This window comes from Arachis hypogaea, chromosome 13 (genome assembly GCF_003086295.3).
Source record: "Arachis hypogaea cultivar Tifrunner chromosome 13, arahy.Tifrunner.gnm2.J5K5, whole genome shotgun sequence".
Lineage (NCBI taxonomy): Eukaryota > Viridiplantae > Streptophyta > Magnoliopsida > Fabales > Fabaceae > Arachis > Arachis hypogaea.
Window position 1 is genome coordinate 107,670,499 of NC_092048.1, and position 13,016 is coordinate 107,683,514.

Sequence of the window (13,016 nt, forward strand, 5' to 3'; positions counted from 1 at the left end):
AACACGTGCCAACAGAGGATGTGGTGGAAGTGGAAGATGTTGAAGAAGAAGAGGACGTACAAGACATAGTTGAAGAAGAGGAAGCTCAACCACAGAATGAAGCACCAAGGAATGCAGAAGCTGCAATTCGTGCCCATACTATCCCCTTTTCAAAACTTGCAAGGAAGCCCAGAAAGCAGATGGAACTTGATCCCAAAATGGTAGAAATATTCAAAAAGGTTGAGGTAACTATTCCCCTTTTTGATGTTATTCAGCAGGTACCTAAATACGCAAAGTTTCTAAAGGATTTATGCATACATAAGGATAATATTAATGAATTAGAAACTATTCCTTTAGTTAGTTCTATATATGCTTTAATGGGAGGTATACCTGAAAAATGTAGTGATCCAGGTCCATGTATGGTTAACTGTACCATTGGAGGTGTGATATTTTATGACTGTATGTGTGATTAAGGAGCGTGTGTTAGTATAATGCCTTTGTCTATATATGATACTTTAAGGCTCCCTCCCTTAAAAAGGTCGGTAGCTCATTTTGTGTTAGCAGATAAAAGCATTATTATAGTAGTTGGAATTGTTGAAGATGTATTAGTGAGCATTAAGGGGCTCACATTTCCCATTGACTTCTACATCCTGGAAATGCCCCCTAATGACTCAGGAAGACCATCATCAATCCTACTTGGAAGACCATTCCTGAAGACTTCAAAGTTCAAGCTGGATGCATTCTCAGGAACTTACTCCTTTGAGATAGATGGCAGAACAGTGAGTTTCAGTTTAAATGAAGCTATGAAGCATCCTCCGGAAGATCATTCTATCTTCCAGTGCAACATTATTGATGAAACTGTAGCTGAAGTTCACCAGGAGGAATTAGAAGAGAAGTACATGGAACAAGGTCCAAGTGTGGGGACACTTTTTGAAAACAATGAGAACACTTCACCATTATCACCAACCCCAGATGATCTAGAGCCTAGCTATGAGAAAAAATTAGAATTAAAGCCCCTTCCTCCACACCTCAAGTATGCTTACCTTGAGGATAAGCAGAAGTTCCCAGTTATCATTGCAAGGGAACTCACCTCTCAACAAGAAGAGTAACTGCTTAATGTGCTGAGAAAACATAAGAAAGCAATTGGATGGAGCTTGGCGGATATAGTAGGCATCAGTCCTCAAGTTTGTGAACACAGAATATTATTAGAAGAAGGAGCAAAGCCTGTCCGTCAACCTCAAAGAAGATTGAATCCCACCATCTTAGAAGTTGTCAGGAAAGAAGTAACCAAACTACTTGAGGCAGATATCATTTACCCCATCTCAGATAGTGAATGGGTAAGTCCAGTACAAGTGGTACCCAAGAAGTCTGGAGTCACAACAATAAGAAATGAGCATGGAGAGCTCCTGACAACTAGAGTGCAAAATACATGGAGAGTTTGCATTGAGTATAGGCGTCTCAACCAGGCCACTCACAAGGATCATTACCCCTTGCCATTCATTGATCAGATGCTTGATCGCCTGTCAGGTAAATCTCATTATTTCTTTTTAGATGGCTATACAGGATACTTTCAAATTCATATAGCTCCTAAAGATCAGGAGAAGACCACTTTTACATGTCCCTTTGGAACGTACGCTTATAAAAGAATGCCTTTTGGCTTGTGTAATGCACCTGCTACTTTCCAAAGATGCATGATGAGTATCTTTTTAGATCTTATTGAGAACTGTATGGAGGTTTTTATGGATGATTTTAGCGTATATGGTGATTCATTTAGCCTTTGCATAGATAATTTATCTAGAGTGTTAGACAGGTGTGTTAGTACTAACCTTGTATTAAATTTTGAAAAATGTCACTTTATAGTAAAACAAAGAATTGTACTAGGACATGTTGTGTCTAATACTGGCATTTCTGTAGATCTAGCAAAGGTGGATGTTATTTCTAGTTTACCTTACCCCTCCTCCGTGTGGGAAGTTCGTTCATTCCTTGGCCACACAGGTTTTTACAGGAGATTCATTAAGGACTTCAGTAAGGTAGCATTGCCTTTATCCAGATTGCTGCAAAAAGATATTGAGTTCGAGTTCAGTGAGAGCAGTATGCAAGCATTTGATAAGCTGAAGATCGCCCTGACTCAAGCTCCAATTGTGAGAGGACCAAACTGGAGCCAGCCATTCGAAATTATGTGTGATGCTTCCAACCATGTAGTAGGAGCGGCGCTAGCTCAACGCGAAGGTAAGGATCCTTTTGTAATCGCTTATGCATCTATGACTTTAGATGCTGCTCAATCTAATTACACTACTACTGAAAAAGAGCTTTTAGCTATTGTTTTTGCTCTGGATAAATTCCGAGCCTATTTACTTGGTACTAAGGTAGTAGTGTACTCAGATCATGCAGCTCTAAAATATTTATTAGCTAAAAAGGAATCCAAACCAAGGCTAATACGTTGGATACTGCTGCTGCAAGAATTTGATTTAAAAATTAAAGATAGGAGTGGTAACCAGAATTTAGTGGCAGATCACCTGAGTCGCCTTGAGCACATTAAGGATGACTCCACTCCTATAAATGATAATTTCCCATTTGATAGCTTACATGAAGTATCTGAAGTAGTTCCTTGGTATGCACCTGTAGCTAATTATCTAGTTAGCCACACTTTTCCTGCAAATTTTACTAAGCATCAAAGAGACAAGCTGAAAAGCGAGTCAAAATATTTTATATAGGATGATCCATATTTATGGAGGTGTGGTGCTGATCAGGTAATTAGACGGTGTGTGCCTCAATCAGAATTCCAGTCCATTTTAGAGGCTTGCTACTCATCTGAGAGTGGAGGACATTTTGGCCCTCAGAGAAAAGCTAGAAAAATTCTAGACTGTGGATTCTGGTGGCTTACTCTTTTTAAAGACGCTGCAGAATTTTGTAAATCTTGTTCCCCATGCCAAAGGTTTGGTAATATATCCAAGAGGGATGAGATGCCTCAACAGATTATGCTTTTCTGTGAAATTTTTGATGTTTGGGGCATTGACTTCATGGGTCCATTTCCAAATTCCAATGGTTACTTTTATATACTGTTAGCTGTAGATTATGTTTCTAAATGGGTGAAAGCAATTCCTACCCGTAATAATGATGCTAACACTGTTGTTTCCTTTGTTAGAAACCATATTATCTGTCGCTTTGGATCACCACGAGCAATCATGAGCGATCAAGGCACCCATTTTTGTAACAGGAGACTAACAGGATTACTCAAGAAGTATGTGATAATTCACAAAGTAGCAACAGCTTATCATCCCCAGACCAATGGGCAAGCAGAAGTCTCTAACAGAGAAATTAAGCGTATTCTGGAAAAGGTAGTAAAACCTCATAGGAAGGACTGGAGTGCCAGGCTACAAGATGCACTCTGGGCATATAGAATAGCGTACAAGACACCCATTGGGATGAGCCCCTTCCGCTTAGTATACGAAAAGGCTTGCCACCTCCCAGTAGAGGTGGAACACAAGGCTTTTTGGGCTGTGAGGGAGTGCAACATGAATCTTGAAAAAGCTGGTGCTGAAAGAAAACTACAACTAGCAGAACTGGAGAATCTTCGCCTAGAAGCATATGACAACTCCAGACGTTACAAGGAGAAAATGAAGGCTGTCCATGACAAGTATATAAAAAGGAGAAAATTCAGACCAGGGGAGTTAGTTCTTCTTTATAACTCCAGACTGAGGCTTATGCCAGGTAAACTGAGATCAAGATGGGAAGGCCCCTACAGAGTAGAAAAGGCAGAGCCATATGGAGTTTTCCATCTGCGTCATCCTACTAGCTCCAAATTTCTGAAGGTCAATGGACATCGCCTGAAGCTTTACCATGGTGAGAAGATGAAGGATAATAAAGAACTAGAGATTTTCCTCTTGGAAGACCCACCAATAGTAGCAGAATGAGCCTGAAGAGCGTCCAACTTAAGGACGTAAAAGCAAAGTGCTAGGTGGGAGACAACCCACCATGGTATGATCGTTCCGTTTCTGTCTTAGCTTTATTTTTACTTTATTTTATTTTTATGATTTTAATGACTCTTTTCATCACCCCTGCATATAGTTTGCATTAGCATTCTGCATATCTATAAAAAAAAAAAAAAACATGCACGCGACGCGTAAGCGTCGCTGACGCGTCCGCGTCACATGTGCGTTATGAAGAAAAGAAAATTGAACAGAAAGTCACGCGAAAGCGTGGCTGGAGGCATGCCTTAAGCATAAACATGCCCACGCGGCCGCGTCGTTTGCGAAATAGCCTTCCCACGCGTCCGCGTCACCCACGTGAACGCGTGCCCCTAAAAATCGACGTAAAAGAGGTGTATGGCAGCAAGTTATGATGGAGCTGGGCTAGAATGATGCTGGAAGCACCAGTCCCATCACGCGACCGCGTACCCCATGCGGCTGCGTCGTCCTCAAAACATGGCCATTCACGCGATCGCGTCACCCTTAAATTTGGCAAAATGGGTTTTAAACAGAGAGTCGCGCAAACGCATGGCTGGTCTCGCGCCATTCGCACAAATCAAGTCACGCGACCGCGTGACCCACGCGTCCGCATCACATGACAAAAATCACACACCACGCGACCGCGTCACTCACGCGTCCGCGTAATATGCGGCGCACAGAATTTCCACATTAGCCAAAATATCTTATCTTTTCTTCCCCAAATCCTAATTTTTCTTATCCCTTCTTACTTCCTTCATCTCTCTTCTTCCTTTTCTATTCTTTCTCACTTTTTACTTTCTTCTTCCTTATTTTTCACATACATTATCAAGGTTCTTTTCTTTCTTTCTTTACTTTTTACTTTTCTTTTATTATTTTTATTTTTATTTATGTCTTCTTTTTCTTTCACTTTCATTATTTATATTTTCTTTTCTTTTCTTTTTATTCCTTTAATTTGTGCTAGATATTTAACTAGGTGTTTATTTTCTTTTATAATTTTTGGCTTGTGAGTTATTGTGGAATTGTTTGAAAATTATATATTACTTTTCATAAGGGTTACTTGCATGTTCAAATCCCTACTTTCAATAACAATATTCACCATGCATGCCAAGTGTTTGTGAAAAAGCCTGTATGGCATTGTGCATTATTTTAAAATTTTCTATTCTACTATTCTAATGCCTGTTTTTCATAAAACCCCTTTTATATTTTATTAATTAAATATAATTGTCAATACAAACAGGTTATTAGTTTGAAAGGCTTGGTAATCTAACTTGGACATTGAATGCTTGATCTATTCTACTCATGCCTTTGCCAGCATGCCAATAAACCTCTTGCATTTAATTGCCATAACATGCACTTGCTATATTACCTTTGATGAACTTTTTACATGTAGTCTAGACCATGTGTTAACGACATCCTTCTTTACCGTGCATTAATTATCACCCTTAATATTCGCTCCCTTGCTCGAACCCTTAGCTTTACATATTACTTTCTCTTTCCTTTTTCAGGATGGCCACCAAGAAAGGAAAAGAAAAAGCTACTCCCAAACCACCAGCAAGGAGAGGTACAAAAAGAGCTTTAATGGCAGAACCATCTTCAACAGCGGTGAAACCCTCAACAAAACGAATCAAGAGGATCATCAAGGTCGATGAAAAAAAAAGCTTTTCCAGCAAAGGACACTGCGCAGTTTCCTAACCGCTACTGTGAGCAGATGTTCCCCATCCTGGCAGCAAGGAACTATAACAATGAGCACCTTCTCATCCTCCCAACCCACATTGCTGACTTTGTTGAGCCCCGCATTGAGCGAAGACACTGGGAATTCCTACGGAGATAGCCACGGCAGGTTAATCTTTCATGGGTAGTAGAATTCTACTCCAACCTTCACATGCCAACCATGCAGTCTGTCTATGTCCGTCAGAAGCAAGTTCCCATAACTGAAGAAGTCATTCAACAAGTCTTAGATCTTCCCCCTGCTCCAGAAGGATTAGACGCATTTCAAGAAGCCTCGTTCAAGCGCCAGACATACCAATTTGACTGGGACGCCATTCTCAGAGTTATCGCACAACCTGGCAGCAGATGGATCTATGGATACCATCATTCCCGACCTAAGGGCATATTGGCTTTAGCATTTACCTTGGAAGCTCGAGTATGGGCATAGATTATGTCTCATTACGTCTTTTCGAGCACCCATGAGTCCTCCTTCACTGCAGACATGGCTGTTTTACTCTGGTGTATCCTTACAGACCAGCACCTCAATTTACCAAGACACATTTGGCATGCGATGGGACACGTATAGATTACGGGTAACTTACCTTTCCCCGCCTTAGTTTCAGATCTCGTCTCAGCAGCCGGAGTCTCCTATAGAGCTGGGGACACCAAGGCCATGATTCCACGAGATGATCAATACGTCCCTAACGGGAAGTATATCAGACCTCCAGCAGCAACTATCAACAGGAGCACGGAACCAGCAGAAGATATTCCTTCTTCTTCCACACCACAAACACCTTCTACAAACCAACTGCTCAATCAGATACTTGAGAAGCTAGAATGAATTGAACGGAAAGGAAAGCTAAGAGAGCACCGTAACAAGCGTAGATTTGCATACCTCAAGGAGCTACTTGTTGGTAACCAACCACCTAGAGAAGACCCAGACACCCCGAACTCTACCTCATTTACCAGCACAGGGAGCCATGACGGTCCCGATGGTGGAGATACTGCTACCAGCCCCCCTCTATTCCTAACAGATGGCACCGAGGATGGTGCAAAGCTTTAAGTGTGGGGAGGTCGGTAAGTACCTGACTTCCGGAGGTAATTTCTTTTTCCTTAAACACCAATAAATAGGATATTTAGTTAATTTTTCTTTTGTAGAATATGATAAATTGTATAGTAATAGGTTAATTGCATGCATATTCTACTTGATTGAAAAATAATAAGTTTCTTTTTAAGACCCTATTTTTGAAAAATTTCACTAATTTAAAATAAATCTTTTGTGTTAAATTTGTTTGAAGTTGTAATTGGAACATAGTTAAAAAGCTAAGAACACATAACCTGTGAGATTTTGAGCATAATTACATGGTTACATTATTTAACCATAAATATTTTATTCTTGTGTGTTCACTTCTCTATGATTGTGATCTTTATTTTATTTCATCCTATATGTCCAATGTTTAATGTATCTATATGCATGCATATGATTGAGGCCATTATTTGATTTTAGCTCACTTATCCCAAATAAGCCTACCCTTTAAATTACCTTTGTTAGCCATTTTGAGCCTTTTTATCCCATTCGTTCTATATTTTACCACATTACTAGCCTTAAGTGGAAAAGCAATTAAATATCCCAATTGAATCTTTGGTTAGCTTAAGATAGAAATTGTGTGTTAATTGAGTATGGAAAATTTGTGGGAATAAGAAAATGTGTCATGATAAAATAATGGGAATTTGGGTACCTACTCATGTGAAACTACAAAATTATTAAAAATTCATGTGCATTGATAAGCTATGTTTATTTTTAATTTTTTTTTTAAAAAATTATTTAATTAAATAAGGGGACAAAACTATCCCAATTCTAAATTAAGTTCAAAAGCTCCAATGCATATGTGATAAGAAAATTAAAAGAAAAAGTTAACGCATGAGTATGTAATGTGAAAGTGAAAATTATGGGTAGCTAGGCATGAATTAGAATTATATGGAGTGTAAGTATGCTAGGTAAGAGCTTAGGTTAGTCAAAGATTCAATTTATAGCTCACTTAGCCATATGTATACCCTCACCCTTACCTTAGCCCCATTACAACCTTGAAAAAGACCTCATGATGTTTGTATTAGTACATTAAATATTGTTGATTGGTTAGGTGAAAAACAAAATTTAGAAAGCATGATTAGAGAAGGATAGAGTGATTACCCTATACACTTGAGAGACTAGAGTGCACTGATGAGCAGATAATTTATACACTTTTTGGCATTATTTTTACATAGTTTTTAGTATGATTTAGTTAGTTTTTAGTATATTTTTATTAGTTTTTAAATAAAAATCACATTTCTGGACTTTACTATGAGTTTGTATATTTTTCTGTGATTTCAGGTATTTTCTGGCTGAAATTGAGGGACTTGAGCAAAAATCTGATTCGGAGGCTGAAAAAGGACTGCAGATGCTGTTGGATTCTAACCTCCCTGCACTCGAAATTGATTTTCTGGAGCTACAGAAACCCAATTGGCGCACTCTCAATTGCGTTCGAAAGTAGACATCCAAGACTTTCTAGTAATATATAATAGTTCATACTTTGCCTGAGTTTTGACGACACAAACTGGCGTTCAAACGCCAACTTCCTGTCCTATTCTGGAGTTAAACGCCAGAAACAGGCTACAACCTGGCGTTTAACTCCAAAAAGAGTTTCTACACATGAAAGCTCAATGCTCAGCCCAAGCACACACCAAGTGGGCCCAAAAGTGGATTTCTACATTATTTACTTATCTTATGTAACCATAGCTACTAGTTTAGTATAAAAACTACTTTTAGTGATTTATTTCATATCTCTAGTTAGTCTTTGGATAATTTTATGTTCAGAGATCACGTTTAGGGGGCTAGCCATTTGGCCATGCCTGGACCTTCATCACTTATGTATTTTCAACGGTAGAGTTTCTACACACCATAGATTAAGGTGTGGAGCTCTGCTGTTCCTCATGAATTAATGCAAAGTACTACTATTTTCTTATTCAATTCAAGCTTATTCCTATTCTAAGATATTCGCTTGCACTTCAACCATGATGAATATTATGATCCATGACACTCATCACTATTCTCTTAGCCTTGGATTGAGCGTTTATCTCTTAGCCTCCATTCCGAAAGATCAGAGTCTTCGTGGTATAAGCTAGAATTATTGGCGGCCATTCTTGAGATCCGAAAAGTCTAAACCTTGTCTGTGGTATTCCGAGTAGGATCTGGGAAGGGATGACTGTGACGAGCTTCAAACTCGCGAGTGTTGGGCATAGTGACAAGTGCAAAAGGATCACTGGATCCTATTCCAACATGATCGAGAACCGACAGATGATTAGTCGTGCGGTGACAGTGCATTTGGACCATTTTCACTGAGAGGACGGGAAGTAGCCATTGACAATGGTGATACCCAACATACAGCTTGCCATGGAAAGGAGTATGAATGATTAGATGAAGGCAGTAGGAAAGCAGAGATTCAGAAGGAACAAAGCATCTCGATACGCTTATCTGAAATTCTCACCAATGAATTACTTAAGTATCTCTATCTTATTTTCTGTTATTTATATTTTAATTATCAAAATCCCATAACCATTTGAATCTGCCTGACTGAGATTTGCAAGATGACCATAGCTTGCTTCAAGCCGACAATCTCCGTGGGATCGACCCTTACTCACGTAAGGTTTATTACTTGGACGACCCAATGCACTTGCTGGTTAGTTGTATCGGAGTTGTGAAAAAGAATTTGAGATTATAAACGTCCGTACCAAGTTTTTGGCGCCGTTGCTAGAGATCACAATTTCGTGCACAAAGTTTTTTGGCGCCGTTGCCAGGGATTGTTCGAGTTTGGACAACTGACGGTTCATCTTGTTGCTCAGATTAGGTAATTTTATTTTAATTTTAAGCTTTTTTGTTTTTATTATTTTTATTTTCAAAAAAATTTTCAAAAAAATAAATTATTCTATGACTTCAGAATTTTTAAGAATGAATTCTAGAGTTTCATGTGATATGTTGAATCCTGGCTGGCTGTTAAGCCATGTCTAATCTTTTGGACCGAGGTTTCAGCTATCCTTAGAAGAGCTTCTTTGTCTTTCTCAGCAGTTTAGCTATTGTATGTAATGATCTGCTAAAGCTTCGCTGGCCATTGGCCATGTCTAGTGTTTTGGACCGGAGCTTTCACTGAAAGCTAGCTGGCTAGTAAGCTATGTCTAATTCCTGGACCGGAGTTTTAGGCTAACATTGTATGATTCCTGAAATTCTCATTGGAAATTTTGAAATCCTTATTTTTCTTTTTCCAATTAATTTTCGAAAAATACCAAAAAAATTTGTAAAATCATAAAACCAAAAATAATTTTGTGTTTCTTGTTTGAGTCTAGTGTCAATTTTTAAGTTTGGTGTCAATTGCATATTTTTTATTTCTTAAAAATTTTCGAAAACTCATGCATAATGTTCTTCATGATCTTTAAGTTGTTCTTGATGATCTTTTTTGTTTGATCTTTGCATTTTCATGTTTTATGTCTTTTCTTGTTTTTCATATGTATTTTTAATTTGTTAGTGTCTAAACATTGAAAATTTCTAAGTTTGGTGTCTTGCATGTGTGTCTTTTCTTAAAAATTTTCAAAAATAAGTTCTTGGTGTTCATCTTGACATTCGAAGTGTTTTTGCATGCATCATGTGTTTTGATCTTGAATTTCCATGTTTTGCATCATTTTTGTGTTTTTCTCTCTCTTCTCAAAAATTTAAAAATCAAAAAAATATCTTTCCCTTATTCTTCTCATAAATTTCAAAAGTTTGAATTGATTTAGTTGTAAAGTTTTAAAAATTTCAAGTCAAATTTTCAGTTTAAAAATTCTATCTTTTTCAAATCTTTTTCAAAAATCAAATCTTTTTCATTTTTTTCTTTCATATTTTTGAAATCTTTTTTAAATTGATTTTCAAAATCTTTTTCTTATTCTTCCTTCATATTTTCGAAAATCTCACTAACATTTAATGTTTTAATTCAAAAATTTTCAAGTTGTTACTTGCCTATTAAGAAAGGTTCAATCATTGAATTTCAAAATCATATCTTTTAATTTCTTATTAGTCAAGTAATAAACTTTAATTTCAAAAATCAAATCTTTTTAATTTACTTTTCAAATCCTTTTCAAATTAAATTTCAATCATTTCAATCATATCTTTTTCAAAATCAATTTCAAAAGCTTTTCTAACTTCTTATCTTTTCAAAATTGATTTTCAAATCTTTTTCAATTAACTACTTGACTTTTTGTTTGTTTTACTATTTCTTATCTTTTTCAAAACTATCTAACTACTTTCCTCTCACTAATTTTCGAAAATCACTAACTTTTTTTTCAAAATTTCTTTTCATTAACTAATTGTTTTAAATTTCAACTTAATTTTATTTTCCTTCTTAATTTTCGAATACTAACTAATAATTAAAATAAAAACAAAAAAATATTTTCCTTTTATTTTAAATTAAATTTCGAATTCTTCCCCCTTTCATCTCTTTCTATTTATTTATTTATCTACTAACACCCCTCCTCCACTCAAAAAAATTCGAACCCACTCTTCTCCTCTGTGTTCAAATTCTTATCTGCTCCTTCTTTTATTCTTCTCTTCTTCTACTTACATAAGGAATCTTTATACTGTGACATAGAGGATTCCATATTTTCTTTTCTATTCTCTTCTTTTTTATATAAGTAGGAACAAGGATAAGAACATTCTTGTTGAAGCTGACCCTGAACCTGAAAGGACTCTGAAGAGGAAGCTAAGGGAAGCTAAGGCACGACTCTCTGGAGAGAACCTGATAGAAATTTTCGAACAAGGAGACATGGCCGAACCTAATAACAATGGTGGAGATGCAAGGAAGATGCTTGGTGACTTTATTGCACCCTCTTCCAACTTCTATGGAAGAAGCATATCAATTCCTGCAATTGGAGTAAACAACTTTGAGCTTAAGCCTCAATTAGTTTCTCTAATGCAGCAGAATTGCAAGTTTCATGGACTTCCAATGGAAGATCCTCATCAGTTTTTAGCTGAATTCTTGCAAATCTGTGACATTGTCAAGACCAATGGAGTTGATCCCGAGGTCTACAGGCTTGTGCTTTTCCCTTTTGCTGTAAGAGACAGAGCTAGAACATGGTTAGATTCACAACCTAAGAAAAGCCTAAACTCTTGGGATAAGTTGGTCAGTGCTTTCCTGGCCAAATTCTTTCCACCTCAAAAGATGAGCAAGCTTAGAGTGGAAATCCAAACCTTCAGACAGAAGGAAGGTGAGTCCCTCTATGAAGCTTGGGAAAGATATAAGCAACTGATCAAAAGGTGTCCTACTGACATGCTTCCAGAATGGAGCATCATAAGTATATTCTATGATGGTCTGTCTGAGTTGTCAAAAATGTCATTGGACCATTCTGCAGGAGGGTCTCTTCATCTGAAAACCCTGCAGAAGCTCAGGAACTCATTGAAATGGTTGCAAATAACCAGTTCATGTACACCTCTGAGAGGAATCCTGTGAACAATGGGACGCCTCAGAAAAAGGGAGTTCTTGAAATTGATACTCTGAATGCCATATTGGCTCAGAACAAAATATTGACTCAGCAAGTCAATATGATTTCTCAGAGTCTGAATGGATTGCAAGATGCATCCAACAGCACCAAAGAGGCAACTTCTGAGGAAGATGCTTATGATCCTGAAAACCCTGCAATAGCAGAAGTGAATTACATGGGAGAACCCTTTGGAGACACCTATAATCCTTCATGGAGAAATCACCCAAATTTCTCATGGAAGGATCAACAGAAGCCTAATCAAGGCTTTAATAATAATAATGGTGGAAGAAATAGGTTTAGCAATAGCAAGCCTGTTCCATCATCTTCTCAGCAACAGACAGAGAATTCTGAACAGAGCCATTCTGGCTTGGCAACTATAGTCTCTGATCTATCCAAGACCACACTAAGTTTCATGAATGAAACAAGGTCCTCCATTAGAAATTTGGAGGCACAGGTGGGTCAGCTGAGTAAGAAGTTTACTGAAACTCCTCCCAATACTCTCCCAAGCAATACAGAAGAAAACCCCAAGAGAGAGTGCAAGGTCATAACCATGACCAACATGGCCAAACCTGGAGAGAGTGAGGAGGACGTGAGTCTCAATGAGGAAAGCCCCATGGGACATCCTCTGGATAGAAAGGAGTTTTCCTTTGAGGAACCAAAGGAATCTGAGGCTCATACTGAGACCATAGAGATTCCACTGAACTTCCTTCTGCCATTCATGAGCTCTGATGAATATTCTTCCTCTGAAGAGGATGAAGACATCACTGAAGATCAAGTTGCTAAGTATCTAGGAGCAATCATGAAGCTGAATGCCAAGTTATTTGGTAATGAGACTTGGGA

At 37.8% G+C, this 13,016-nt stretch overlaps 1 non-coding gene across 1 annotated transcript; it reads right to left on the bottom strand.

The window, feature by feature from the left end:
• Positions 1–11,863: 11,863 nt before the first annotated feature.
• LOC112739591 (small nucleolar RNA R71) lies at positions 11,864–11,971 on the bottom strand. The gene has a single exon (XR_003170521.1). It is a non-coding gene; the product is annotated as a small nucleolar RNA R71 (small nucleolar RNA).
• Between the last annotated feature and the right edge of the window lie 1,045 nt (positions 11,972–13,016).